Source organism: Rousettus aegyptiacus, unplaced genomic scaffold, assembly GCF_014176215.1.
Source record: "Rousettus aegyptiacus isolate mRouAeg1 unplaced genomic scaffold, mRouAeg1.p scaffold_m13_p_18, whole genome shotgun sequence".
In the NCBI taxonomy this organism is placed as follows: Eukaryota; Metazoa; Chordata; class Mammalia; order Chiroptera; family Pteropodidae; genus Rousettus; species Rousettus aegyptiacus.
The window spans coordinates 11,578,391-11,605,313 of NW_023416293.1; positions in this window are offsets into that span (position 1 = coordinate 11,578,391).

Below are 26,923 nucleotides of genomic sequence, written 5' to 3' on the forward strand. Positions count from 1 at the left end.
AGCCAAGTTAAGGAAGCAAAGCAGAAGGCTACCTCCCAGAAGACCATGCCAACATATTTTTCCAGTCAAGGTCAGTTCTGGAGACGCCGCCCCTGGTCAATACCAGATCTCAGGTTGGTGACAGGGGTACAGGGTGAAAACCCATTTTAGGTCAGAAAGAGACCAAAGCGATTCACTGAGAAGCCAGAGCTTCGTGGACCTTTCACTGTCTTGACCCTGAACTGGAACTGTCCAGTCTAAAAGCCATTTTTGCATAATCCTTGACCCAGAATAATCCAGAAGTGGAGCGTGTCCTGATTTGGATGCAATGATACCCAGCAGCCCTCATATTTACAACTGGCGTTATCAAGAGGAAATGGTTTGGGTCTCCCTTACCGGAAAATGAGTCACAAAATTTAGTGGGGAGAATGGTGGTTATGATCAATTGTATATTTCTCAACTTCTGGTCTTGTTTCGTGGCCTTCCTAGGCAACTGTTGATCCTTAGGTACATGGCAGCCACGAGACATGGCACTGGGGATAAAAATAAGAGGCAAGATCCCTGCCACTGAAAAGTCGAGACCAGGTTCAGGGAGATATGACACAGAAATCGCAAGACAAATAAAAGCCACGTATGCCGTACAAAGCGCTGTGTGCTGCATGCTCCTTCCGCTGCCCCCGCCGGCAGGCTGAGTCACACCCGTTTCCCTTCTGCACATCTTGGGTCCCTACAATTCAGGACTCTCTGCTCGACAAGCCCGCCTAGCGCTGACCTCTCTTGCCGTGTACAACGATGATGCAGGAAAGACCAGAGGCCACCTCCACGCACAGAGAGCTTTCGATATTCGTAATAAAAAAAGATACAAGAACACGCGCAGAGAAACATGATGATCGTGACTTGGATGAGCCGAGTTAACAACACGTGGGCAGTCAAACAAAAGTTCACGAACCTTTTCCATTCTCTGCCTAATTGAGTATTCCCCGGAAACACTCGGGAGCGACTTTGACAGGCTGTTGGATTCACGGGAGAACAGTTGCGAATCACCTGGAAAGCTGACGCAGCCTCGAAGACACTCACGCGAAGCCCTTCCTAGCGTTTCTAGCCTATGGTCCTAGGTATTTGGTCCCACGAACTAAAACCACGAGCCTGTCTTCTGCCTACTGGTTCTCTCGGGGGGATGCTTCTCGGAAGAGCTGGACTTATCTCTGAGCTAAGCTCTGGGCGTGGGCCAGCCTCATCTTTAATGAAGAGTGCAACCACCCTGGTATGCACCCCCTCGAGGCTCCCACGCCACGCATCTGTTTGGCTTGGCTGATCTTCACTGGTGGCTTAGCAACTTCAAGTCACCTACTGTTCATGTCGGCAGCGGGCCTAGGCTAACTGCTTCACAAGCTGAGTCATTCGAGGTAGCTGAGTCACTGTCCTCTCTCCTACCTGCCACGGGCAAGTCGGCTCTCCCACGTCTGGTTCTTATTCCCAGCTGATACGAAATGCGCTGTATGATTTTTTTCCAATCTATAAGCTCCTTGAACTTCTGCATTATCACCAATTAAAGAAATAATAATAGTCCCCTCTTCCAAACGCCAGTGTCTAGCGTTTGCTTACTTATAAAGATTATAATCTGGCTAAAAACTATAGGATTGGTGACGAATCCTCTATAACAAGATACCTTACCCTTCCCCGCTTACAGCCATCCCCAACACACAACTAATACACCAACAGAGTATGTGCGACCACCTTATGCAGATGGCAAGACTAGACGATGAGTGAGAGAAGGACAGACAGCGACCGCCGCAGGCAGGCAAGGGGCAAATGCAGAGCCAAGTCCTCTAGAAGGAAAGGGGCAATGGGATCCAGAGCGAGACGGGCTGTATGGAGCCCATTACTACATGGCGGTCTGTATCACCACGTAGCGACAGAGGCAGGCGCACAGGCGGAATTGGAGTCATTCTCCTCTGGCTGCTTCTACGTCCTCTGGAGCAGAAGCGGAGCTAACCGTGAGGGAAATGGCAATGCGACCTCGCTAGGGACGTCTGGTAGGATGACCAGGCAGAGGGGCATGTCCTTTTGAGATCTGTCATCATCACAGACAATGTGATTATCTCCAGTAACATTCTAGGGCTCTGATGCCGGGCAGTCCATTAGACGGTTGTGAAGCCAAGTTCTGGGTCCCACGCTATGTGCATTAAATCCAAAAGGAGCACAAAATCTGGTCCTTCCCTTCGTGGAGCTTATAAAGGACTCGAGAGAACAAATTGTCACGACCAGGAACAAAGCCAGCGACGTACAAAATAGGCGATATCATTTAAGTCTCTTCACTTGTGACTGTTTCTATTAGTCATTTGATATGGAAATGCGGAAAAATAACAAAAAAAAATCATAAAAATTTCTAAAGGAATGAGTGTGGCTGTGTTCCTATAAAACTTTATGAATGCTGAAATTTTAATTTCATACAATCTTCACATGTCACAAAACGTTAGTCTTCTTGCCACTTTTATTCAATGGTTTAAAATGGAAAAGTCATTCTCAGCTTGCAGGCCATTTAAAAACACCTGTGGCAGGCTGGATTTGGCCCATGGGCCATAATCTGCCAATCCCTGTCCTAGATCATCATAAGGGTACTGGGAGATGGAGGGAAATCTATAGAGAATAAACAAGGATAAGCATGTTCAGTTCACCTCGGCTCAGCAATTACTGAGCACCTGATGTGTACACAGGCACCATGCCCAAAGATTCTAAGTTACTCAGGGATCTTGTGGATTTACTGAGTGAAAACTGAAAAGACAAGTCGATTTCCATGTGGCTTACAAAATGATCTCACGTTTGCATTAGTTAAGTAAATGTTATTAAACTCCCCCACCCAGAAAAGGTCCCGGGTTCGCAAGATAGAGCACGTCGCAAAAGCGAAGGAAAACCTTGTGGTGTCCACTCAGGGCAGTGTTTTTAAACACCCCTAACTTTGTTATTTTGGAACTAAGTTTCTTCAAACGAGGCAAAGCACGCATTCCTTCCTCGGGGTTATGTACCCAGAAAGCCAAGTTCGAAATTCTCAAACAAAGCTGCTTTTGAGTAATCCGAAGACCAAAAAGCATTTGAAAAATTTCTGAACTGCTGAAAAAAATGCATTTTTTTTTCACCTTTCGATAACTCCGAAATGGGTAAATGGACTTTCCTTTCCAAAATAAACCCATTTGGGAATGAAATTTAGTAAGAGACGCCAGAGAAATCTTCCATGGATTCCATTAATTGCTTCTGATGCCAGGGGCTTTAGAGAAAAAAAAAATAAAAGAAAAGAACAAGGAATCAGAAGACTTGGGTTTCTAACTCGCAGTTGGCTGCAGTCCCTTCTCGTTATCACACATTCCCCGGAAAAAAAACGGGTCCCAAAAACAGATTCCTCGTGGGATATAGAAATACCACCCAGCACACGTCTCTGACGATCTGCAAAGTCTCCGCTAACTTTGATAATGGTGGGAGATCAGAGCTCAAATCAGGGGAGGAGGGAGGGTCGCATGAGGGTTGCTGGCCACGCAGGGCGGGGAGGGCACCCACGTGGGAACGGGGCTGGCGAGACGGGGCTGGCGAAATGAGTAAATACGTCAGGATCGGAGAGCCGGTTCTCTCGTTGCGAGCGTGTGGATTTACAAATATGGAAAGAGAGGAAACCAGAACATAGTCTGGTACTGAGTTAGAACTGAAGCTATAATAGTAAACTCCTAGGTTTCAACAGACATGAAAGATATAGACACGGTATAGATGTAAATGTGTATGCACACGCGTGTGTGTGTCTGTGTATGTTCACATGCACACATGTGTCCCGTACTGTGTCCTTGGAGAGGAACTAGGAGCAGCGACATCCCCATAGGAGCGCTTGCCACAGCGAGCACTCTGATCTCGTAAGCTCTCCGCTACAAACAACCAGGGCTCCTTGGAGAAGTGGCTGCTTCCGCGGCCAAAGCTGGAGCAAGGGAATTATGAGACGGGAAAGGACATACCCGAAGGACGCCGGGAACTTGGCAAACGGACACAGAAGCCAGATCAAAGAGCTGCCCGCCGGCCGAAGCTGGGGACAATCTGAGCATCCAATTAAATAAACGATAGCAACAAAGACAGCCCATTAGACAAATAGGACACCGTAGGTCCATTCGAATATAAATAAGCAAATGAAGAAATAAAGTAAAGTTTAATGAAGAATGGGATGTTTACATAGTTCAAAGTAACTCCCTATAATATATTTACAAAGAACGTGTGGAGAGAATTGCAAAGAACAATTGGAAAGAAATGCTTACAGCGGCAAAGTCTGCCCGACGTCGCCTTAATCAAGTTATCTAAATGACAGTCATCAGTAAATTGTGCACCATTTGACAGGATGCGATAACGGAAGACTTACAGGCAGAAGGGAGCAAGATCAAAGAAACAATGCTGGGCAAAAAAAAAAAAAAAAAAAGGTTGAGAATTGCAAAGCTACTTTTCTTCAGAGGATGGCAAGGGGTCTAATCAGGCAGGTTAGCTAAGTAATGCTCGTCACCGCATGTGGTTCTTGATCAGCTGGTTTAAAATTCCATTTCAGGAAGAGCCAAAACTGTAATCAAGTCTCAGTTTGGTGATGTGGGGCTTGGCATAAGTGACCCCATTTGGGGCCTGTGGCCTTGCTTTTAACACCTCTTACCAGGCCCTTCTCCTGACACACCAAACAAAGCTTTTGCTACAAACACCGCAGAGTGTAATGGACTTAAAATGTCATCGACATGTAAAAGTTCCCCTTGACCCGAAAAGAAAATCAACGTTGAAAAGGAACGAAGGAGCCCAAATCCCTATGTGGCTTCGTCCTCATCGATTCCGCTTCGCAGTGTTTCCAATGCCTGCGGTGGAGGCCAGGCCCGCAGCTTCCCACGTCACCGTGCAGCGTGCGATCTCCTGAAAGATCAGGCTCGAGGAACAGGAGCATCGGCGGCCTAACCGCGGTACAGAGCTGAGCTTGAACTTGCGCGCTGAACAGCATAATCCGCGGGGTGGAATGTGAGCCCCGGGGACTGACGTTCAGTCGGCCACCTCCCAGCCGAAGCACGTCCCATCTACAGAGATGAATGCAGGTCTCCACCATCCACTTCAAGGGCTTGAGAACATAGCGAGACACTTCAACGCCTCCAGCACGGCTCCGTTTTAACGAGAAGCAAAGGCACTACATGCACCCAGAGAAAAAGTCAAATCGCTGTAGTCGTCCCATCCTAGGGGCTCCGATCGCCACGTCATCGCCACCAGTGCTGTTCTCGGTCATCCAGATGCCTCCATCTGCTGGAACCACGTGGTTTCATCATCAGTGGGCAGATCCCGGGCAAAGCCCTGGGCAGATTCCGCTTTGAGGAAACTGACAAACTGAGGAGCTACCTCTTCCTTCGTGAATGACCAGTCCGGATAAATTAAAGCTGGAGAAACGTGTAAGCATTTCCCATGCAGCAACGCAGCTTATCCCTGGTAAGTTCCTCTTACTTAGCTAACAGCTCTGTCCAGCCAGGAAGTCTGATGCGATGCCCAGGAAGGTTAGCAATCTCTCTCCCTTCGATAGATCGCCTACTCTGCATCTTACCCCAACAGTTGGAAATGATATAAACCGGGCCTCTGATTAGCAACAGAAACCATTGCTTCTAGCTACTAATCATCTATTTTTGGAACGAACTGCCAACCAAGCACCCGCTCAGTCGGAGTTCTGACTTTAAAACCGTATCTGCCGATCTTTTCATCTTCTCCCAGTGCTTGATCCTCTTTCCGGTCTGCCCAGCCTCCACCCCACCCTTTTGCCCCTAAGGGAAAAAAAAAAAAACACTGGATTGTTTTTCTTTGCTTCATCTCCTCCCCACTCCAAATCCTCGGCCCTGTAGAACTGGCAGACTAGAGCTTACCTATGTGGAATGCAGAAGAAATGTTTTCCTTTTGATATTAAAAGGTCCTCCCACCAATTAAGTAAACACTGGCCAGGCCGCAGAGCTGGTATGTTATTGCAGAGCTCAGGAGAGCACAAAGCTGGGGCTTTTTTTACAGAATTGTGTCAAAAGGAACCTCGGGCCCCGGCGTCAGCTCCGGGAAAGCGATGCAAACACCGCGCACGTGTCGGAGTGTTTGCTGGATGGCGGGACCTCCTCCACGGACAGCCGTGGGGTGGCTCCCCCTCGTCGCAGACGGGACTCAGGCTCAGGTCAGAGACCGTGTCCTGGAAGGTTCTGCTCAGCGACATCAGGCCAACTTCTGAGCAACGCCGTCAAATGGACGCCTTCACAGCCCAGGGCTTTGGGGCCTGCTGAACCGAGGCCGGAAGGGACCGTGCCACGGGGACCATGCCACGGGGACCGGCCAAACAGACGCCCTCCCCAGATCTTTAGGGGTGAATGCTTGTTCTCGGCGTACCTGCGTTTCAATACGGACAATTTGCCATGGCCTGAGATGAAGTTCCGACCTTCAGCAGCGCATCATTGAGCAAACGCTGTCCTTACAGAGGGACCGTGACATGCAGCTCCCTTTCTGTGTTTAATTGGTCCAACGGCAGCAGCGGCTGCATTTTGATTCCTTTCTCCATTTCCCCATCACTTAAAAAAGAGACAATTCCACTTCTTCAAGAGCCTCTAAGAGGATCGGCACATAATAAGGTCCCCATGGGAAAAGCCCCCCCATGGTACCCACAGGGACTGAGTCAATGACTAATGAAATCATCCCAACCGAGGTCCCCATTTTTCCCCAGATTCCGAGTCCGCGGTCACTTTTGTCCACGGCATCCAAGGGCAAGTTAATTTTATTGAGGACATTTTTAGAAAGCTAGAATGTCAGAAGTTGACACCATGCTCTTTCCAGGCCTCTATTCTTGGTAACATCATTAAATGCCGGCTGGCCCCAGGAGCGAGTTTCACCTTTTTTAAAATCTTACAGCCATGCTGTGGATCGCCTTTGTTTTCCCTCGCTGCCAAGGAGACAATCTGGCTCTCATTTCCTTTGAAGAAGGGCCCATTACGATGAGTCAGGTCTACACTGGGAATAATTAGGTCAAGTAAATGAGCCCTTCCAGCTGCCTATGGCATCTCTCAACACCCCCGAGCTGCAGATAAGGGAGACAATGCTGGAGCGAGTGAAGAGTTTATCTGCTGTGAGTTCCCCCTTCCTCGTGCCCCAGGGACGTTATCGGAACGAGGGGCAAGGTAATTATGGCTCTGCTCCCTGCATCTGGAAGAGTGAAAACTGATCCCTACAATCGTGTGGCGGGTCTCGTTGCCTTTCCACCCTCCAGGAGAGAAGGCCCCTGTCCCAGGAGGAAAAACAGACCAGCTGGCAGGCTCGAGACAGCCTTCTGCCTTGTGTCACATTTGCCCTTGTGGGCTCCCGGTCACCTTATCCTGGGCTGTCACGTCCACTGGCGGGAGAAAAAGGGAATCGGTGAGGTCGGAATCACGTGCCAGCCCGCGTTAGCATTCTGCTCAAGCTGCTATCTGCGGCTCGGCGTGCCGGCGGGAGTCGGTCCCAGGCTGTTTCCCAGTGTGTTCGACATCTCGTTCGCACATCGGGAGATGAATCCGGGGGGCCAAAGCAGAACTGCCAGCCTGCTCCCCAGATGGCGCGGCTCCCCTGCCGAGGCCTGGGCGGCAGAGTGCGGGAGGGAGAGAGGCCGTGATGGAATTAGTCAGCCTTCCTCCGAGAGTCTCATTAGCCAGAGAAAATGAATCTTCAGCTTTAATTCTCTCTCTCGATCACTTTTTCTTTTAACTTTACCAAATCGTTTGGAAACGTTGGCGTTCTTAAAAGTCACATCACCAAATCCGACCAACCTGGAATCTCGCACCTAATATTGAGATGGGTCGGGGCCTCATCCGAGGGCTGATGGTGCGTCTCACCTAGTATCGGGCTGAGCAGGCCAGGGTCTCCTTCCCAAGCAGCAGGGGGTCTTAAAAACCCTGCCCCTCCCTCTCTAAGCCTTAGCCATCATCTGGAGCCCTTCACGCAAGTGGATCATCTTACTTTGTTTCCCCAAAGGGTTCCACTATTTGATGTCACTCCAACTCCACGGGAAATAGCCTATCTTCAAAAACAACAACAACAACAACAACAAATAGCGAAATCTGTCTTACGCTAAGGCAGGAACAGAAACACCACGCTCTGGCCCTTCCTTGCCAGCTGCCCACGGCGGTCACTGCATCTCACCCCCCAGCACACAGCATGTGGCACCCGAGTAGAACCTCGGGGACGAGGCGACAGCTGTCACCCTCAGAAACGAGCACATTTTCAACTGTTCTGGGGCGACAGCCTGTCCAACAAAGTCTCTCACAAAACATGTTTCATTCGTTCACTCGGTAATTAAGGACTGAGTGACCGCTAGGTGCGAGGCACGTTCCTGTCCCTGCCCCGGCCTCAGACACAAAACACCAGCCCTGCTGTCTCTCTGTTGCACAGAGACGCTGAATGGAAAAGGCCTCATCTCCTCAGACGCCTTAAATCGCAGCCGGGGGGCGGGGGGGGTGACAGAGGCCGCCCTATGAGGCTCCTCGAGAGAGGCGACGCTGGCTCACAGTCCACTGCCCACGTACGTGGCACCACCCTCATTTCCCCTGGCGTGGGATCTTCCAGGTCGAGGCTGGGGAGCCCTGATCCCTCTTTGCCTGTGGGGTTCGCCCGCGCAAAAGGACATCATGACCCTAAACAAAGAGCGATTCGATTTCTCTTTAAATCTCTTTCCAGCCTTTAAACAATTTCATTCACTCGTTGCGTCCTAACCTAACTCACTCTCCTGGGATCTGCAAGGCTCATGACTAAGAAATGCTGGCGACGTCCGCACCGGAGACTTGTGACTCCAGCACCTCTGAGGCCATGAGCAAAGCCCAGCCCTTCCAAAGCGAAGCGGATTTCGCCTCTCCAGAGAGGCCGGACGCAAGCTGTACCCAACACTTCAGAATGAGGGCAAATGCAGAGACAGAAGGAAGACGCCCTCCCTGGGGCACAGGGTTAGCTACCTCAGGTCCTCTGCCACCCTGATGAGGTACACAGCCAGATCTGTTCTCCCATCCGAGGCTCCTGGTGCGGCCTGGCGGCTGAACGCACCCCGGTCAGGGCGCGCTTAGGGTCCAGGGCGGGAGTGAGTGTGATCACACGTGCAGCCCCGGGCTGTGCTCGGCAGGGAGGACAGGAAGCTGAGGTCCGGCAGGACCCATTAACTGGCCAGACTGGAAATGAACGCACAGCAGGGTGGCCACACAGCGCCTGCTGTGATGACCAGGGCGGGGAACACAGAGTCTTAATTGCTGGTAATACAAAATGGAACAAAACGTTAAAATACAACCGCCTCCTCCTTTTCCCCAAGACTGCATCTTTCATCTGTGGCTGAAGGTTCCGAAGACCTTGGGTGTATCAACAGCACAGAGGAGACGGAAAATCTATGCTGTGAAAATATTCGGCAGGAAAAGCAAGTGCAGAGGTGACCGTAAATCCACCGTGGCTGTTTTACCTCTCCCTCCCTCCTCCCTCCTCCCTCCTCCCTCCTCCCTCCTTCCCCCCTCCCTCTCCCTCTACCTATCCCTCCCACCCCCTCCTGGAATTCTCCCAGTAAAGTAAAATAGACAATGGTTTCGAAGTGCACGTTTTTGCTGGAATTGGAATCAGTTTTCCCAGCGGGCATCCTTCCGAATGAGCCCCCCTCCTCGGCTGGAGTGACGCCCCCCACCCACCTCACTGCTGTCCATGTGGCTCCTGGCCGGGTGGGGTGGGCGCTGCTGATAAGCTCTTAGCAACTCCCCTGTTTGCAGACGCTGAAGCTCCTTCGCTGGGCAACTGATGAATACGTTTTCTTTTGTAGGATAAGAATGGGTGACCTTTTCCACCCCCTCCGAATTCCCACCCTGGGGCCCACGAGGCCTTCTCCCGGCTTCACACCGTGGGAAAGAGCACCTGGCATCCGAAGCCTGATAAATGCCCTCGAGCAGCTTTGAAAATCACTCAGCGTGAGCACTCGCCCCCGCGACAAACCTCTAAGTTGTGTCTCAACAGTAACGCCTCTGAGGTCCCCGACCCAGCCACAGGCGCGGAGCCGACTGCCGCCCTTTGTCATGATGTTCACGCCACTTGTGTCCGTTCCGAAGACGGTTTCTAAAGAACCGTCTGGTGGAGCCGGTTTCCTAGGAGACTCCAGCACGCTTCCCCAGCAGATGTTCCCACCCTCGCAAACCATTGGATAAACTTAAAGAACAAATTAGGCCTCGCTGTCGGCCACGCCCACTCCCATCTCCCGCTCACGGCTTAAATCAAACGATCGATCGTCTCTTCTCGGTGGACTTGAAGCCAAGCTTTCAGATCAGAGGCCCCTGAGCAAGAGCCTGAGTATATCACTCATAAGAACAATCACCCAACGACTGTTTTGTCCATTTCTCCCATCTGTCATCTGGCCTCTTTTGAATGGGGCGCCCACCAGCAAGAAGGGTGAGTGAGATCTTGAAAAGAAAGAGGGGAGGGCAGAGCAACAAAGTCAGGCCTGTCCCAGGAGGCGAGTGTCAGTCAAGCGGTTGGGGACACTTGGAACAGCCACTCCCGCTCGGCCTTGATTTTGTCCACCCGCCCAGTTTCACGCTCCCACCGCCCTAGGAGCTGTGAGCTATGCCCGAGCCGCTCACCAACCGCTGGCAGCTTTAGCGAGGAGTCCGTCCCCGGTCAGAGTCAGAACCAAACCTAGTCGGATTCGGCTGGCGTCCACCGCACTGCACTGAGCATCATCAGCGCGCCGGACGCTGGGAGAAGCGCAGACTCGGGGGCGCTGGGAGGCAGAGCCCAGTCTGCGTGCGCCGCGTCTGCCAGCGTGATCGAGGCCGGCTGCGCTCTCTCCTCTGTAAGGCTGGAATGGCCGTTCATCTCATGCGACTCAAGTAATACGAATAGAACGGGAAAACGTGAAACGACGCGATATTTAGCACACTTGGTGCAGTGTCATAACAAAATAGCATCTCGCTCCTTCCACCCCTGCTGTGCGTACAGCCGCCGGGACCCGTCACAACTGGCTCTGACATTTTGATGTGTCTTGGTTTCCTTATTTATAATAATTGGCAAGCGGTGCCCATAGCCAGCCCAGGAACCCATAACAGTTGTAATATCTAAGCATTAAACACCAAAATACATCAAATTATAAAGACGAGTATTTACACGAAAGCGGAAAAGACCAGGAAGAGATGAGAAGTAAATTCACGGCTTGAGCTGCACATTCTCGCAGAGGAAGGGTTTACTGTACCTTGATGTCATTTTAACAGAGTACATAGTATGATGGAAACACATTTTACTGATTATAGAATTTCAGGGTCTTTAAGTCCAAATCCTCATCTGATACCCAGATACTGTTTAAAATGCTTTTTCCTTTTAATTTATCCCTTAGAGTACATTTTGAAAAGGCTACCTGAGTACACCCCGAGGGAAGCAAAACGGTCACAACTCCAGAATAAGGGGCCGGAAGTGACGAAGGGTGGTTAACTTACGAGAACCCTCTCATTCATAAATACTGAGCTGCAGCTGGGTCTGCGCCCTATAATAACCCTTTGACAGAGATGGATGAGAAGAATCTTATAAACTAAAACTAGTGGCTGCTCCCTAGTGGACCACGGCAAGTGAGGACTGATGATGCTATGAAAAGCACCAGTCCACTGGCTTCTCTCTTCTGTTATTTTTCAAAGCGAGGTGCGTAGCCCAACTGTACCTGAATGTTCTGCGGAAGGTGAGGTGGTGGTGCTGAATATTGAAAAGTCCTGAACCCCTGGACAGAATCTTTGAAGATGGTCCTGATAGAAGCATTTTCTACCAAAAAAAAAAAAATACGCATTTTTAATAAATTCTGAATGTGAACCCATAATTGCAACGTGAAAGGACGTGAAAACACAAAGCATCGTACTCATCATTGAAAAGAGGCAAAGTATATTAGGTGTTAATGGAGAGAAAGAGGAAAAACAGGAAATAATGCGCTGCTGTGCCTTGTCATTTAGAATGCACCCATGGCCCATGTAATTCATTCCCAGCCCAACTGCATCTGGGAGAATCCCACCAGAAATATGACCCCGTGCTTCTAAAACAGCGCTCAAAAGTTTAGTCGCATTTAAAATGGAAGGGTCGAAGGAGGGAATATCCATTTGCCTTAATATAGTACTCAAACACTCAACATGACATTTTTCTTAAGAGTCAAAACAAAGATTTTTAGAGCAAGAAAAGCCTACTGGAAAAATAATTATTTTTTTTGGACCGAATGCATCTTTCTAGAAAACAAATTAAGTTGCATTCAGCCGCATAAGGATAAATACTTCAAAAAGATTCTCAGGAGATAATAGCAGAGAATTGTTTAACTTAAAATCACTAACAGAAGATTTTCTTAAATTTCCAGAAAGGAGAATCAGCACCCTCTTCCAATTCATTGAGAGATGTGGAAAGCGTGACTAATATTTACCAAAGGGTAAGTTCCTTCTATTCATTTGATTCTAACTAAAACTCCCAAGAATCTAATGTTAAAACTTTATCACAGGTTTAAAATTTTGAAATAAAAGGGGTGAAAACACGATAAATGGAAACCCGAAGCCATAACACCCAGGAAATGGATTTTGTCATTTCACCTTGGTCACGAAACCATGTTACCTTCTACCAATCAACACTCTTTCTCCATTTATCACCCCATCTTCACAGTGCCATCTACCTAAAACCACACTGAAGAGATCGGCCACCTAAAACGATGAGATAAAAGTTAAGATATCCGAAGTACCACCAAATTCTTAGAAATTACAAGTAGCGTCTACCTGGGATGATTAACAAAGATTTCATGAAAAGGCTATTTTGAAAGAGTCCTGACAAGAAGTGTTGGCTTCAAAAAACATATGATCGAGCAAAGACATTTCAAAATGAGAAAGCGGTGAGCAAAAAAAAAAAAACCATGAAGGCCAAGAGTGAAGGTCAAAATTAAAGAATAACATGGCTCTCTCTCCACTTTCTCTCCACATGTTATCAATTCTCAGCTTTTTGTTAGACTCAATATCTCTCTAATCTTTATTTTATATCCAATTCTCTTTATTATTATTCTAATCAAATCCTCAGTACCTTTCTCCGCCTAGACTATCGTGACAGTCTTCCATCTGCTTCTCCATCTCTGGATTAATCTATTTACTGCTTAGTTTAACACAGATTGAGAAACATGTCAGATCCCTAATGGCTACTGAATGAAGCCTTAAATCCTGACTCTAATATCTGATGTTCCAACCTATCATTCCAGTTTTTGAATCTAAAGAGTCCCTTAATACAGATACACAGAGGTCAAGGAACAAGTGAAGAAGTCAGATCACAAGAGGACTGAGAACCAATTAAAAAGCCCTGAATGAGTTTTGAGGGCCCGCTCTTGACAGAGTGGTGGGAGTGAGCCACACTGTACGCAAAAGCGCTAAGGTGCATAGGGGAGTAGAAGGTTAGAAAGTAGGTAGTGTAGATAATTCTTTAGGGAAATAAGACTGTCAAAGCAATACGAATAATAGATGGTATACTCAGGAAGTTGGGTGCGACAAGGAATGGCTTCTTGAAGGTGGTGGTATTATAGGTTGTGGTGGGGGAATCAGGAGAGAGGAGACTGAGCCCCCAGGACCTCTATCCAAAATCACAGCAAAAAGGAGAGGTGCTCATCCACCCCCCAAGAAAAAGCAAGAAACAAGTCAGAGGCCCTCGCCAAGCCAACAATCTGCAGAGAAATCTTGAAAACATTTATAAGAAGCACAGCTTTGAGTAGAAACTTTATCTCAGCATATTTTAGGAAAGGAAGAGGCAATATTAATTAAATATAAACTTATTTGTGTATTTGTTTATTCCCCCGACTTGTCCCAGAAAGACTCTAAGGCAGCCACAAAGTGCTACATGCTGGACAAACGCCACCACATCCTAGAGCATGCGCTAAACTCTCTTGGCCACCAGTCCTATAAGACCCAAGTGAAAGGATCGTAAACAAAGAGCTCAAAGCACCAAACCCTTAAACAGAAGGAAATAAAACCAGGAAGGGCCGCGAGGTGAGGGCACAGGTCCCCCAGGTGGACCTGGGGACTGAACTGCTTCTCACCACATCAAAAGTGATGGCGCGGCCCCTAATTCCAACTGCTGAAACATTTTAACAGCTGGGAATTAAAATAAGCTGTCAGCCAGCTCAAAAAGATTTTTTAATTCAAAATAAATCAGGCTAACAACCTGCAGATGTTTGGAAAGAAAACGTTTGAGTGACTCATTTTCGAGAAACCCAGTTCCCTAACTTTGCCATTTCGGAGTTTCTAAAGGGCTGCTACCTGCCCTTAGCTTCTAATCTTGAGACAAAGCGTTGGGCTGAGCGGACACTGGTCTACCACGCTGGCAAGCGACCGTGGACTCCATCAGATTAACTAAGCTAAAATTAGGGAGCAAGAGCAGAGATCGGGTCAGTCGCTGAACGCGTCACGGATCCCAGGTTCTCCAGGGACCCCTTCCATTAGTCTCTAATGGAAGACGAAAATCATTGGCTCTGTTCCACTCACATTAACCATTTTACCGCACTTCTTAGAATAAGTAGGAAAAATCTCAGTGATGGGTTGAACGACAGAACAGAAACGAGGGGACAAAAATGGGGCAGTAACGCATCATCTCGCAGACTCCATAAAGCTCTGTGGCCATGAGGACAGAGATTGATTCCGATCCTCTTCTATGTTACAGAAAACAGACTTGCCATGACCATGACTATGTCAAAATCAAGTACCTTTGTACTTAACTCCACTGCTTACTACTTATGCCACCGTGGACAAGTCATTTCATCTGGTCATTCAGCGAATACCATTTAAACTCCTGCTATGCATCAAGCACCTTGCCAGACTCGGAGGAATGATGGGCGGATGGAGAGACATCATCTCCTCTCCCACGGAGTTCAGTCTGGTTCTTCCACCTTATCGCCCCCTTTACTGGTAAACTTGGGCTCCCGAAACAAAGGGTTCTAATTAGGGATAAATCAGATAACATACAGCAGGTGTCAAACACAGTACCTGGTAAATAATACGGGCTCGTGTAATGGAAGAGACTGTCATTAGGATTGAGCAAATGGGATAAGGTCAAAGTTCTACAAATTGTAAGCACAGTGCAGAGGTTCCTGTTAACATTTCTCTAACAGAGATTTTAAAACAAATGGTTAAAATACAGCCAGTGGTAGAACTCCATCAATTAAAAACGCTGAACTTTACACACATCTGGATTTCAAACATGGCTGTTCGGACATCTCGCGCACACCATTAGGTCCTGGGAAATGTTTCTACGTAGCCTCGTCTCCCACCACTCCCCACGAGTGCTGGCTGCCCCGGCTACACCAAGTGGCTTGCGATCCCCTGATGTGGCAGCTCACCCACCCCGCACTCCAATGGGATCCTCGCGGACTCTGATTTTGTGGCACCGCTTTACAGTCTGTCTTGCCACCCAGACGTCGGGTCTTTGAGGACAGGAGTCATGCTATCTGTTCCTGGCGGCTTCTCGCTTAGTTCCTGGGATGTAGTAACGATTTGGTCTGCAAATGTTCATTATTTTTAAAGTAACGATTAAATGAATGAACAAGAGGAAAAAACAGAATATATGTCTTATACCCTGATCATCTTCTTATATGTAAGATAAATCATGTTGGAAGCACAGCTCCCTACGCTTTCTACTCATCCAAAAGTCAACAGGTATCTAATAATAGATAGATATAGATAGACATAGATATAGATATATATATAGATATAGAGATATAGATATAGATATGTCTTACTGTTAAAGTGTACGGCTGAAACTTATTGGATTTCATTAACCAATGTCACCATTAAAAATTATTAATTAATTTTAAAAAATAATAATGAAAGAAAAAAGATTTTGGACATCGTATTATTCAAATTTATTGTTTTATCAGTTAGATAACTGAAATTCATAGAATTTGACTTGGCCAAGATGAAAAAAGTAATGACAACTAAAATACATCGTACACTTAGCACGTGCCAAATACTTTATACGTATTTTCTCCTCTAATTCGCAGAACCACAATGTGAAATAGATGCTATTATTATCCCCATTTCACAGACGAGGAAATTTAGGATTACGGAGATTAAGTGACTTGCCTGAGACAAAGCCAAGTCTAAGAAGGAAGCCACGTGACCCCCTGTTCAATTCTTGGGCTAACTCAACACACTGACTAAACAGCTAAAACCTTCCGAAAGTATCACATGAGCAGAATTCCAAGTAGGGACACTGCCCACCTGGCTCCCAGCAACACAGTGGAGCGCGACCTCGGCAGTGACACACTGCTGGCTTCTGCAGCTCATGGGTGGCACGCGACAGCTTATAACTTCTCGTCTCTCTTGTTAGTTATTCGGGTGCTCGTGCTCCCCCCCCACCCCCCGCCCCTCCCACACACTCTGTCTCTTGGGCACAAGGATAGAGGCAGGAAGAACATTCGCGGGGCTACAGGTCCAGAATCGCAGACCGGCCCCCGAGCCCACCCATTCGCTCACTTCACCGGAGCGGGGCATCCTGGGATCCATCGCAAATAACAGCCCCGCTGTCCCGCCCCACAACCCCAAACCTGCCAAGCTACTGAAGTCCTCGGTAGGGAATCAAGCCCTTCTCTGAGACCTTTCTGCCACCTAGTGTGAGGACGGCGAGATGAAAAGTTTTGGGTTGCTAGAAGAAACACAGTGTAACCTCCAAAGTGCAAAACGTTTTCAGATGAATACCATTAATGTTCTCTGGACTCTTCGATAAGCTACGAAACAAATGAGCGTTTCTAGGTCAAACGCAGTAAGCTGAGGCCATGATTATAATCCCGCTGAAGATGTTTCGACAATGTATTGCAAAAGGATGTACCGTGAGCGTGAGTTCCAAGATATGCCACGCTTACTTCAGGATCAAAATCACATCGTGTATAAACTACAATAAATTTTAAATCAGCAGGGACCAACCCAGTGAGTTTTTTTTAATATCTACTATGATACCATTTCTCCTAAGAAACTACAGTTCAGGAAAAGCACGTTTGTCTCGATATTGAGACATGAGAGAATCTACTTCATTGCTTCGTGGTTGTTGTTCTGGCGAGAACGCTATATGATGTAAAAAAAAAAAACATTTTAAAAAATTTCCTTACAATCCATATCATCAGTTTCACAGTTGTCACTATATCCTCTCGCAGTGTGGGCTGAAGATATAACATCATGGTGAAATTCAGTACAAGTCTGTGGAAGAAGCCGAAACACATCCTAAAAACACAGCTGTCTGGTGGGGTGACTTAACGCAAAGGTGAAGTGACGTGTGGAAACCCTGCCTCCATCGTTCAGAAAATCCTCCATAAAAAACGAAGTCTCACGATGGGCCACGGGAAAAGACTGGACAGAAGAGAGTTCACGTTTGCAGCTTCTGGGAAAACCTTGGAGAAACTATTCTACGATTCCGATTAATAAAACACACATTTCCTTCAATGATCAACCGCCAAACAGTAAGGCCGATGTCCTCTGATAAAAACTAAAGAGGCGGACAAGGACAGCGCCAATGCAGATGGACCAAAAAATATATATATATATATATATCCGGGTTAGGAGAGTCACTCTGAAACCAGAGTTAAGTTCAGAAGGGTCTGGAAATATCAAGGAAAGACGAGCCCCAAAACACACAGAAGCCGGGTCAGCGACGCACCCCACACACGACTAGTCCCACCTCCCCTGTACCTCTGACCCTCCCTGCGGCCCCTTCCTGCTTTCTGTCACGTCCGTGTCGCTCTCGTCCCCATCTCCAAATGCTTCCCCTGTTTTCTGACAGCTCTTCAGGGTCCATTTCCGTCCCCAACCCCCCCCCCCACACACACACACAGTTTTCTGCCAGTCGCACAGACGCGCGCATCTCCTGCCCCAAGCCCCGCCGTGATGACGAGTGACCTGCCGGGTACCTCGGTGTCCTGACTGCTCGGGGACAGCCACGCGGGTACCTCGGTGTCCTGACTGCTCGGGGACAGCCACGCACCGCAGAACGACGACGGTCCCAGAAAGCCACGAGGGAGCCGACTCGTTCCTCCCGCCCAGCCACACGGCCGGCCGCCGCCGCGAAGCCGGGGCCGCCAAAACGTCGCGGCCGACGCGACGCGACGTCGTCGCCGTGGAAACGTCGCCGCTCGCGCGCCACCACGCTTTCCGGGCGGCGATGCTGCTGCTGGCGAGCCCGCTGCACGGCCGGGCGCGCGTGCGCATCGCGCGGGCGGCGCGGGACGGGACGCGACCGTGCCACGGGCTCGCGTGGGCGCCGGACTCCCCTTTTCAGTGCTATTTTAGAGATGCTGTTTCTACTCGCAGAGGGAAACGTCTATGAAACGGTGCGCCGCGTTCCGGGGGCGCCGCAGCCCCGTCCGTCTGCTGCTTACCACGCCTGGTCGTTTGCTCTCCTGCTTGGTTTAACCCCGTGCTGTCCTGGACGGTCACGTGCGGTGCTGGCCTGTGCCATGTCACAGGCCGTGCCATCCAGGTCCGTGTCAGTGCACGCCGCGATGGTCCCGCAAGGCTCTTCTTGCAGATCGTATCCCCGTTCCGTGATGCGTGACCGTATGGGGACATTTAGGACTCTGGGGTACCCAACGGGTGGCTCGCCATCGTTGCGAGGCTTCGGGAAAGAGAGCTTTACAAATCTCTGTGATGTGCAGATTCGCGGTGCGTGACTATCCTATTTGTTCTATTTCCAGAAAGGTGATGTGCTCTTTGAAAGTGTTATGATTCATTATTCAGAATCCCCCAGCACCGCATTAGCCAAACAGCATAGTAGAGACCCAATCAACAGTCAACAACACTTGAGTTGAAGCTCTAGATACATTAGAATGTGGCCTGAATGGGACCTCAGACCTCTAAGGCACTTGGGTATGACCAGGGCAGGGTATGCGCAGGAAAATAGTTGTTCTATCTAAAAAAGGAACAGGTTTACCATGGTCTTTATCATTTCCCAGGGCCTGAGCTAGAGATTTTTTTTTTTTGTCTCCTGCTCAAATACTGCAAATTACACCTTTAGAAAGAAAAGAATGACTGCTTAAAGAAAGGGCACGAGGAGATGTAATAAAGGCCTTCCCACCCTGTTGTATTCAGTCCTCAAAACTTGGAGCCGTGGGCCAAGCTCGGGACTAAACAAAGGGGAAAAAAACCAATAAAATTCAAATCAGTTGCATTCCTTTAATGTGCCTAACAATGCCACTTGGCTGAAATGAAGTCATGAATGAACCTTCAGGTTCTTTTGATATCTCAAGATTCTACCGCGGGGAGTTGTGGGGTCATTTAATTCTTCCTTCCCTTTCTGTGTTCAGATTGCCATAAAGCCACCTTCTCCACAGCCTTCTGGGATGTCATGCGGCCTCCACTTGGTGCGAACACATTGCTCAGTGACACGCTGAAACTCAAGGCTCCTGATGATCGTGAAGTGTTAACTCTGCCTGTGCCCAGGTCTCTGTCTTTAACCGCCCCCCACCTCCTTCCTCTGCTCCCTGGAGACCCCATCCCATCCAGGCTCAGCTGGATTCCTCATCCTGGCAGCTAAATCAACGTTCCCCAAGAAAACAAGGCTTTCAGCCACCTACACACAAGAGCTTCTGGCCAGCTCCATTACATGTTGGAAAATCCAGGAAAAGGGTAAATGATGTCTTCTCTGCTTCTTCCAATGGCCACCGCCACACAGCTTCTGAGCATCTGACAATTTCAGCCTGGAAGGCATAAGATTGGCACGGCCCACACCCACGCCAAGCAGCCTACAGTAGGCAAGAAAACACCAATATTTCTCCCAGGTCCCCTCCCCTGCCGGGAGCACCACTCTGGGCCACACAAAGGAGCTTGGGACTGGGCCTCCTAGGTGGTATTTGACCTCGAGGCACCACCTGATTCCTGTAATTTTAGCAAAAACTCTTGCAAAGGCTCCTACATGTCATACACGTGTGATAGGGGTTATTTCTAGAGACTGGCTTATTTGTTGCATTTCTAATGTGATTAATACCTGTGCTTGAACCTGATATTCTTTCCTTTCTGTTATCCTCGTCCCCGTTGATCAACAGTGAACCAGTAAAACAGACCGTAGGACTTTGCCTGCCACCTCTTAAGATAAAGTTTTAAATGAAAGTTGATCCGCTCAGATACATTGATGGATGATGAACTCCTAATGAGTCTTTAACAAAAGTTAGAGTGTGGGGAGGGCAGAACCAGACCTTAGTGGCAACTGGGCCACCATCCTCCCCTCCTGCCCCCTGACTTTGTATTCTCACTCACAGACCCGGGAGGGCAAGGGCGCGCTGGATTCGAACTCCCAGAGCTGCCCCGTTAGGGGCTCAGGCCGAACAAGCATGGCCGTGACCCTGGAAATCTGCTGCCATTCCAGGGATCCCCAGGCGCCCCCTCCAAGACTCGTCCTCACTGTGGGAAATTATCGAACTTGAACAAGATCAAGTTCGCACATTCCCTGGGCCTTCCCATGGGCTAGACATTGACCTTAACTTCTGACCAAAGTCTCCTCTTTAATATTTATGGCAATGCTTTGTTTTCCTAACAGGGCACTAGAGTTTAGAAAGCTGAAGCACCTCGCCAGCCCTCCCACGTGGGCGAGGGAAGAAGCCAGTTCGGAGGAGGGAAAATGGCGGAGACGACAGAGGCTTTGCTCATCCCTCTTGCGACCAAATCAGAGTTGTGGCAGACACATGGAACAATGGAACAAACAGCAAGCAAAGTCGCTGGGGACCTAGGCGAACAGAAGCCCTAAGGCTAGGGAGAGAAATAAGAAACCACCCTGCAACAGGAAGAGGTAGGAGGTGGCGAAGACGCAACACCGCCCAGTCCCCGGGGCCTGAGGGGGACAGAGGCTGTGAGGGCTGCAGACGCCTCTTGATGGGGCTGGGTCCACGAGTGGACTTTCGCAGTGACAGACCTGCTCGCTCTGAGCACTAGCACCGGGTCGGCTGCTCAGGGGATACAGGGAACTTACGGGAGGACACCGAGTCATCACGGTGAGGGCCAAGGTGAGGCTCTCTCCCAGGCAGAGGTGCTGGCGGCATCCACTGTCCCTTGTTGAGCCCTCCCCGCTTCCCAGTGTGAGGACGTGGCATCATCACAGCTAAGACAACATCAAATTGGATAACGGAGGCCGCTCCGCCCAGAGGCATCCCTGAAACCCCGCCTCTCAAACACGGGCCCCACCCAAACCACATCCAGGTGTGCCCTCGGAGAATCAGGTGCTCCCTGCTGAGCAGCACCCAGACCCACACTGGAGGCAGCTGGCCTCAGTTTCTAAGCACAGCATCTGTGGATCGCCTGCTGTATCTTAACAGGTAGCCCCGAAGGGGCAGAGGCTCGGGCTAAGTTTGGCCTGCAGCTGAACCCCTCTCAGGACTGTGCCACTGGACCCCTTATTCACAAATTCACACTAGTAAGCCTGAGAGACCTAGGAGCTTTGCTTAGCACATAGAAACAGATACGGAAAGGCAGCTAAAATGGGAAGATGAAGAAGCAGAAACCACATGAGAGAACAGAACAGAGATCCAGAAATAATGGAGTCAAGCAATCTAACAGATGTAGAGTTCAAAACACTGGTTATAAAGATGCTCAATGAACTTAGGGGAAGAGTAGACGAATTCAGTTTAACAAAGAGATACAAACAAAATAAAAAATGGAAGTGGAAATTAAAGAAGGGAACCCGTGAGAAATGAAAATGAAGAACACATGATCTGAGATGAAGGGCGTATGAGAGGTAGTCAACAGAGTGGATGAAGAAGAGGATCGAACCACCAATACCGAAGATGGGGAAGCCAAAGACACTCAATCAGAGTGGCAAGAAGAAAGAAGCCAAGACTATAATGATAATTTAAGGAGCCTGTGGGGCGAAATTAAATGTGAAAATATCCACGTCAAAGGTGTATCTGAAGAGGGAGAACAAGAAGTTGAAGAATGATAGAAAACTTCCCTCACCTGGCGAAGGAAACTCAGAGAGTCCTCAAAACGATGAACCCAAAGAGGCCCACACCAAGACACGTTACAATTAAAATGTCAAAGTTTAAATACAAAGAGAGAATCTTAAAAGCAGCAAGAGAAAAGCAGTTAGTTACCTACAAGGGAGCACCCATAAGACTGGCAGCTGATTTCTCAAAAGAAACCATGCAGGACAGAAGGGCTTGACACAAATATCCCATGTGATGAAAACCCAGGATCTACAATGAAGAATACTTTATCCAGCAAAGCTATCATTTAGAGTCAAAGGACAGATAAAGAGCTTTCCAGACAAAAATAAGCTGAAGGAATTTATCAACACTAAGCCAGTATTACAGGAAATGTTGGAGGGACTTCTTTAAGAAGAAAAAACATGTATCAAAAACAGGAATAAACCATGGTAACAACTACATTCCTATCAACGAGTACCTCAAATGGAAAAGAATTAAATGTTCCAACCAAAAGATGGGGTAGCTGAAGGGATAAGAAAATAAGACCCCTACATACGCTGCCTACGAGACGCTCACTTTGGATTAAAAGACACACACAGACTAGAAGGACGGGGATGGAAAAAGATATTGCCTTGGTGGACCTAGAAGGTATTGTACTGAATGAAATAAATCGGAAAGAGAAAGACGAATATCGCATGATTTCACATACATACATGGGGAGTCTAAAGAACAAAATAAACAATAACAACAACAAAAATGCAAATAAACTCATAGATACGGAGAATATTTTGAAGGCTACTAGATGGGAGGAGTCTTGGGGGGGAATGGCGAAAAAAGGCAAAGGGATTAAGAAGTACAAACAGATAGATACAAAATAGACATGGGGAAATAAAGTGTAGCATAAGGAAAATAGTTAACAATGTTGTAACAGATACGGAAGGGGAAAGGGGGTACTAGATTGAGTGGGGTGATCGCTGTGAATTACATAGATCTCTAATCACTATGCCCTACGACTGAAACTAATGTATTATTGTATGCCAACCATAATTGAAAAACAACATTGAATCGTACAATGTAAATACAAGCAACTAATTGTCTATTATATTGCAATAAAGCTAGAAAAAAAAAAAAAAGAAGCCAGCTCGATCTGACCGCAAAGCTCACAGCTCGACTGTAACACCATCTTTCACTCAGCTCACTGGGAGAGCTCAAGTTCGGTCTTTTCTGGCCTTTCCAAACTTTATTATAACTTTATTATAACTTTGAAACCTGCCATTCCTAATGCAATGAAATGCCTCCTGGATTAGTTTTCTCTCTATTTTTTTAAGAAAGTCTTTTTAACATTTACCGCCAGGAACTGTTTGAACCCCAACACGTGCCAACAGAGGCACACCTTCTCTGAACTTCCACGTCACGCTACGTTGGCCTCGCTCGGTGGGCGCAGTTCTCACCTGGGTGGCTGTCATGCAGACCCTGTCGTTGCTAGTCATTTTAGCCAAAACGTTGTCTAGTCTGTACACTCGTGTCGGCAGGGACCCTCAGCCCTGTTCTTGGCCCAATAAGCTGTACAAGTGAATAAAGAAAAAGATGGAGGAAGAAGCAAGGGAGAGAGATGCTTAAAATTCCTCCATTCCTTAAACAGCAGCTGCAGAGGTACACAGTCGCTGCCCTGGAGAGAGGGGACGCACTTGGAAACAAATCAATAGGACACAACGTGAGGGCAATCAGAACTAGACACAAAGGAGTCAGAACCGGGACCAGGGCATCTGGAAGGCTTCTCGGAGGAGTGACAGTTGGCGCTGGGCGTGAGGAACCACTGTGAAAGCTGGAAGGAAACCAGGCAGGTGCTTCTCTGCACTGGTTTACTGAAGTGCCCTGGGAAGCCTGGCTGGTGGGCCGCCCCAGGCCCGTTTTTACAGAGAAACCAGATTCACAGGGGGAACCAACGTGCCGAAGGTCACGACGTGTTTATCTTGAGCCCAGATGTCCTCTGCGTTACTTAGGGAAGGTCAAGCTGGCCATGCAGCCACCTCATGCATGACATCCCTCTATTGTTCTTAACAGTCCCCAGGTCTTACAGATCATTTGATAACTTGGCTTCTGTGGGAAAGAAGACAAGTTGGTTTTGGGGCAGGTCTTTGTTCATTCTGTGGACTCTAATGCCCTCCTGTGGTTACCTTGAGTTATAGCCACCGGGCTTTCTTCATACACCCCAGTGAATACGCTTCTAATAATAAGGGGTGGGCAGGGAGAAAGGGGAGGACGCGCGGGTACACATCGAAGTGTATTTATACACAAAGAGCAGTGCGCGTGTGTTTACACAGCCCAGCTCAAGGGGAGCAGAGCATAGAAACTAAGGAACAGAACAGTGGAAAAAAAGATCACCCTAGACAAGCTATTTTAAGTTTTGGACCCCTTTGACTTATTTGCCTGCCGAGCTACAGTTTTGCTGGTAGGAACAATGCCGTCAGCTGGTTATGAAATAAACAACGACCTGTCCCCAGAGAGAGGACATGTGCGTGAGCCCCGCGGACATGCATGCAACAGCCAGGCCTGGTCCATGGCCTCAAACAAGTATTCAATAAATGACAGCAAACGACAGTAACTACTGGTTTTGCCTTTTCTTCTTCAGAATTCTCGCTAACTTTGGATGAGTTCAAAGGTGAAATGGGCACCGTCCCATGCCAGCCAAGGAGGGTACAACATAGAGCTAATGGAGAGCACGTCTTTATTCAAAACAAAAGACTTTCCGCTGCCAGGAAAAATGGCCAACCCTCATCTCTCAGCAGAAACAGAAGGAAACTGGGATTAAGGCGCACGGTGAAGAATTTAAGCTAGATTCAAGGAATGAATTTCCAAAAAGAGTGTGAATGATAATCGTATGTTACAAAGGAAATTGAGCTTGGAATCCAGGGGGCTGGATTTTACTTCCTGCTCTGCCACAAATGAGCAGTGTGACCTGGGGGGGTTGTGTCACGGTTCTCGGTTCCCTTAGCTGCAAAGAGAGTTACACTAAGCAATCTCTAACTGTCCACTCAATACTAGATGTTTATAAGCCTACGATTCTAAGATGCTTCTCTTTGGGGCCTGTCAATGAGAGAGGAGGGGTGGGGAGGAGGAATGTTTTAAACCTGTTCCATTGGATTGGATGCAACCAGGGGAATAACTAAAATGACCTTTTCAGACGGCCTTCTCTCCCAAAATCTACGGAATTTAGAGATGCTTCTCAAAATACACTGTTTGCCTAATGAATAGAATCCTGACATCTCAAGATTTTAAACCTTAATGGTCATCTCATCCAACCCCGCCTCCTGCCCCCGACTGTGGTTTGAATCCTACCCCCAGGACCGCAGTGCCTTTTAACTACTTCCAATGCCACGAACCTGGTTCTTTTCAAAGCAGTTCAAGCAGTCTGAAAACCTGGTCGTCAGGTCTTCTGCATACTGGGCTAAAACCCGCCTCCTTGTACCTGCCAATCATTGGTCCTAGTTGTACCCCAGAAAGCCAGGGAGAAGAAATCTAATTCTTCTTTTTCTTTGTAGCTATTCAAACATTTAAAGGTATCTATCAGTTTCCTGTGAGTCTTCTCCCATTCACAGTTCCTTCGAAGAATCCCTGTCTAGCTTGGTTTTGAGTTCGTTCACCATCTGAAGAGTTCTATTCTGTTCAGATCACTTTCAAGTGTCTGAATACAATAGTTGAAGATACAGGACAGCATGGCGGTCAAGAGCACAGACCCTGCCTGGTGCAAAATCTAACTCTTCTAGAGTTTGCACGGTCCTGGGCAAGTTATTACTCGTGTGACCTTGGACAAGAACTTACACTTTTCTGTGTCTTCTTTTTCTCACCATAAGTGTGGATTAAATGAGTTAATATATGTGATGCCCTTAAAAAGGCCAAATACTATATGAAAGCGCTCAAAAAATTGTAGCTACTACTATTATTACTAAAATACGGCTTCACAAAGTAGATGAGCCCATCGACTCCCTCCTTCTAAACATTATGCCTTTACTAATGAAACCTTAAGAATTCATTAGCGTATTTTTTGTGTCCACTGGTACGCTACAGGCGGTATGATAAACGTCCTGTCAATTAAATCAACTACCAACTAAAACCCCTAAATCAGTTTTATAAATCTTACTTCTAAGCCATAATTCTCCCATCTTGTCTGTGATATGACTAACCCAAACTTATGTTCAAACTTGTTACATTTCACTGTCGGATGCATATTGCTTCAACTGGTAAAGATTATTTGGAATCTTCTCCTGTGATCCAACGTGTTCAAAATCTCTCCCAGTTTCAAATCATCTATAAATTGTACAACTTCATTCTAGTCAATAACCAACACAAGACAAGAGAGAATAATTTTAAGGAGATAGAACGATACGGGGAAGTAAAACCTCCAAAACCAATTCATTACTATTCTCAGAGAAATAAGACATTTCACCCATGAAACAAAAACAATGTTCTTTAAAACAGAACCATCTGAGAAAAAAAAAGCTCTTAGGAGTGAAAAATATGGCAACAGAAATGATAAACTCAACGAAAGTGTGGGAAACAAATTTTCAGGAAATCTTCCAGAAAATAGAGCAAAAGACAAGGCATTGGAAAATTGAAAAAGACACATGAGAAAATTCCAGGTGTGTAATCCAAGGAATTCAATATCTAAACAGAAGAAAGTTCAGAGAGAACCCAGAAATAGAGGGTAGAAGTCATCAACTGCATAAATCGTAAATAAATAAATAGATAAATCCCAGAAATAAGTAAACACATGAGCAAACAAACCCCAGAACAAGAAGACACATATTTCAGCTTCAAAGTGTCCATTTTCATCAAGTACCCGGCACAACAAATAGAAAAAAAAAAAAAACCCAGACCAAGAACATTATTGTGAAATTTCAAAACGCTAGAGGTGAAGAGACCATCTTCAAGCTTTCGAAGAGAAAAAAAATAATGCATGGGAAAAAAAGAAAAAAGAAAAGAAATTGTACGGCTTAAGTCTTCCCA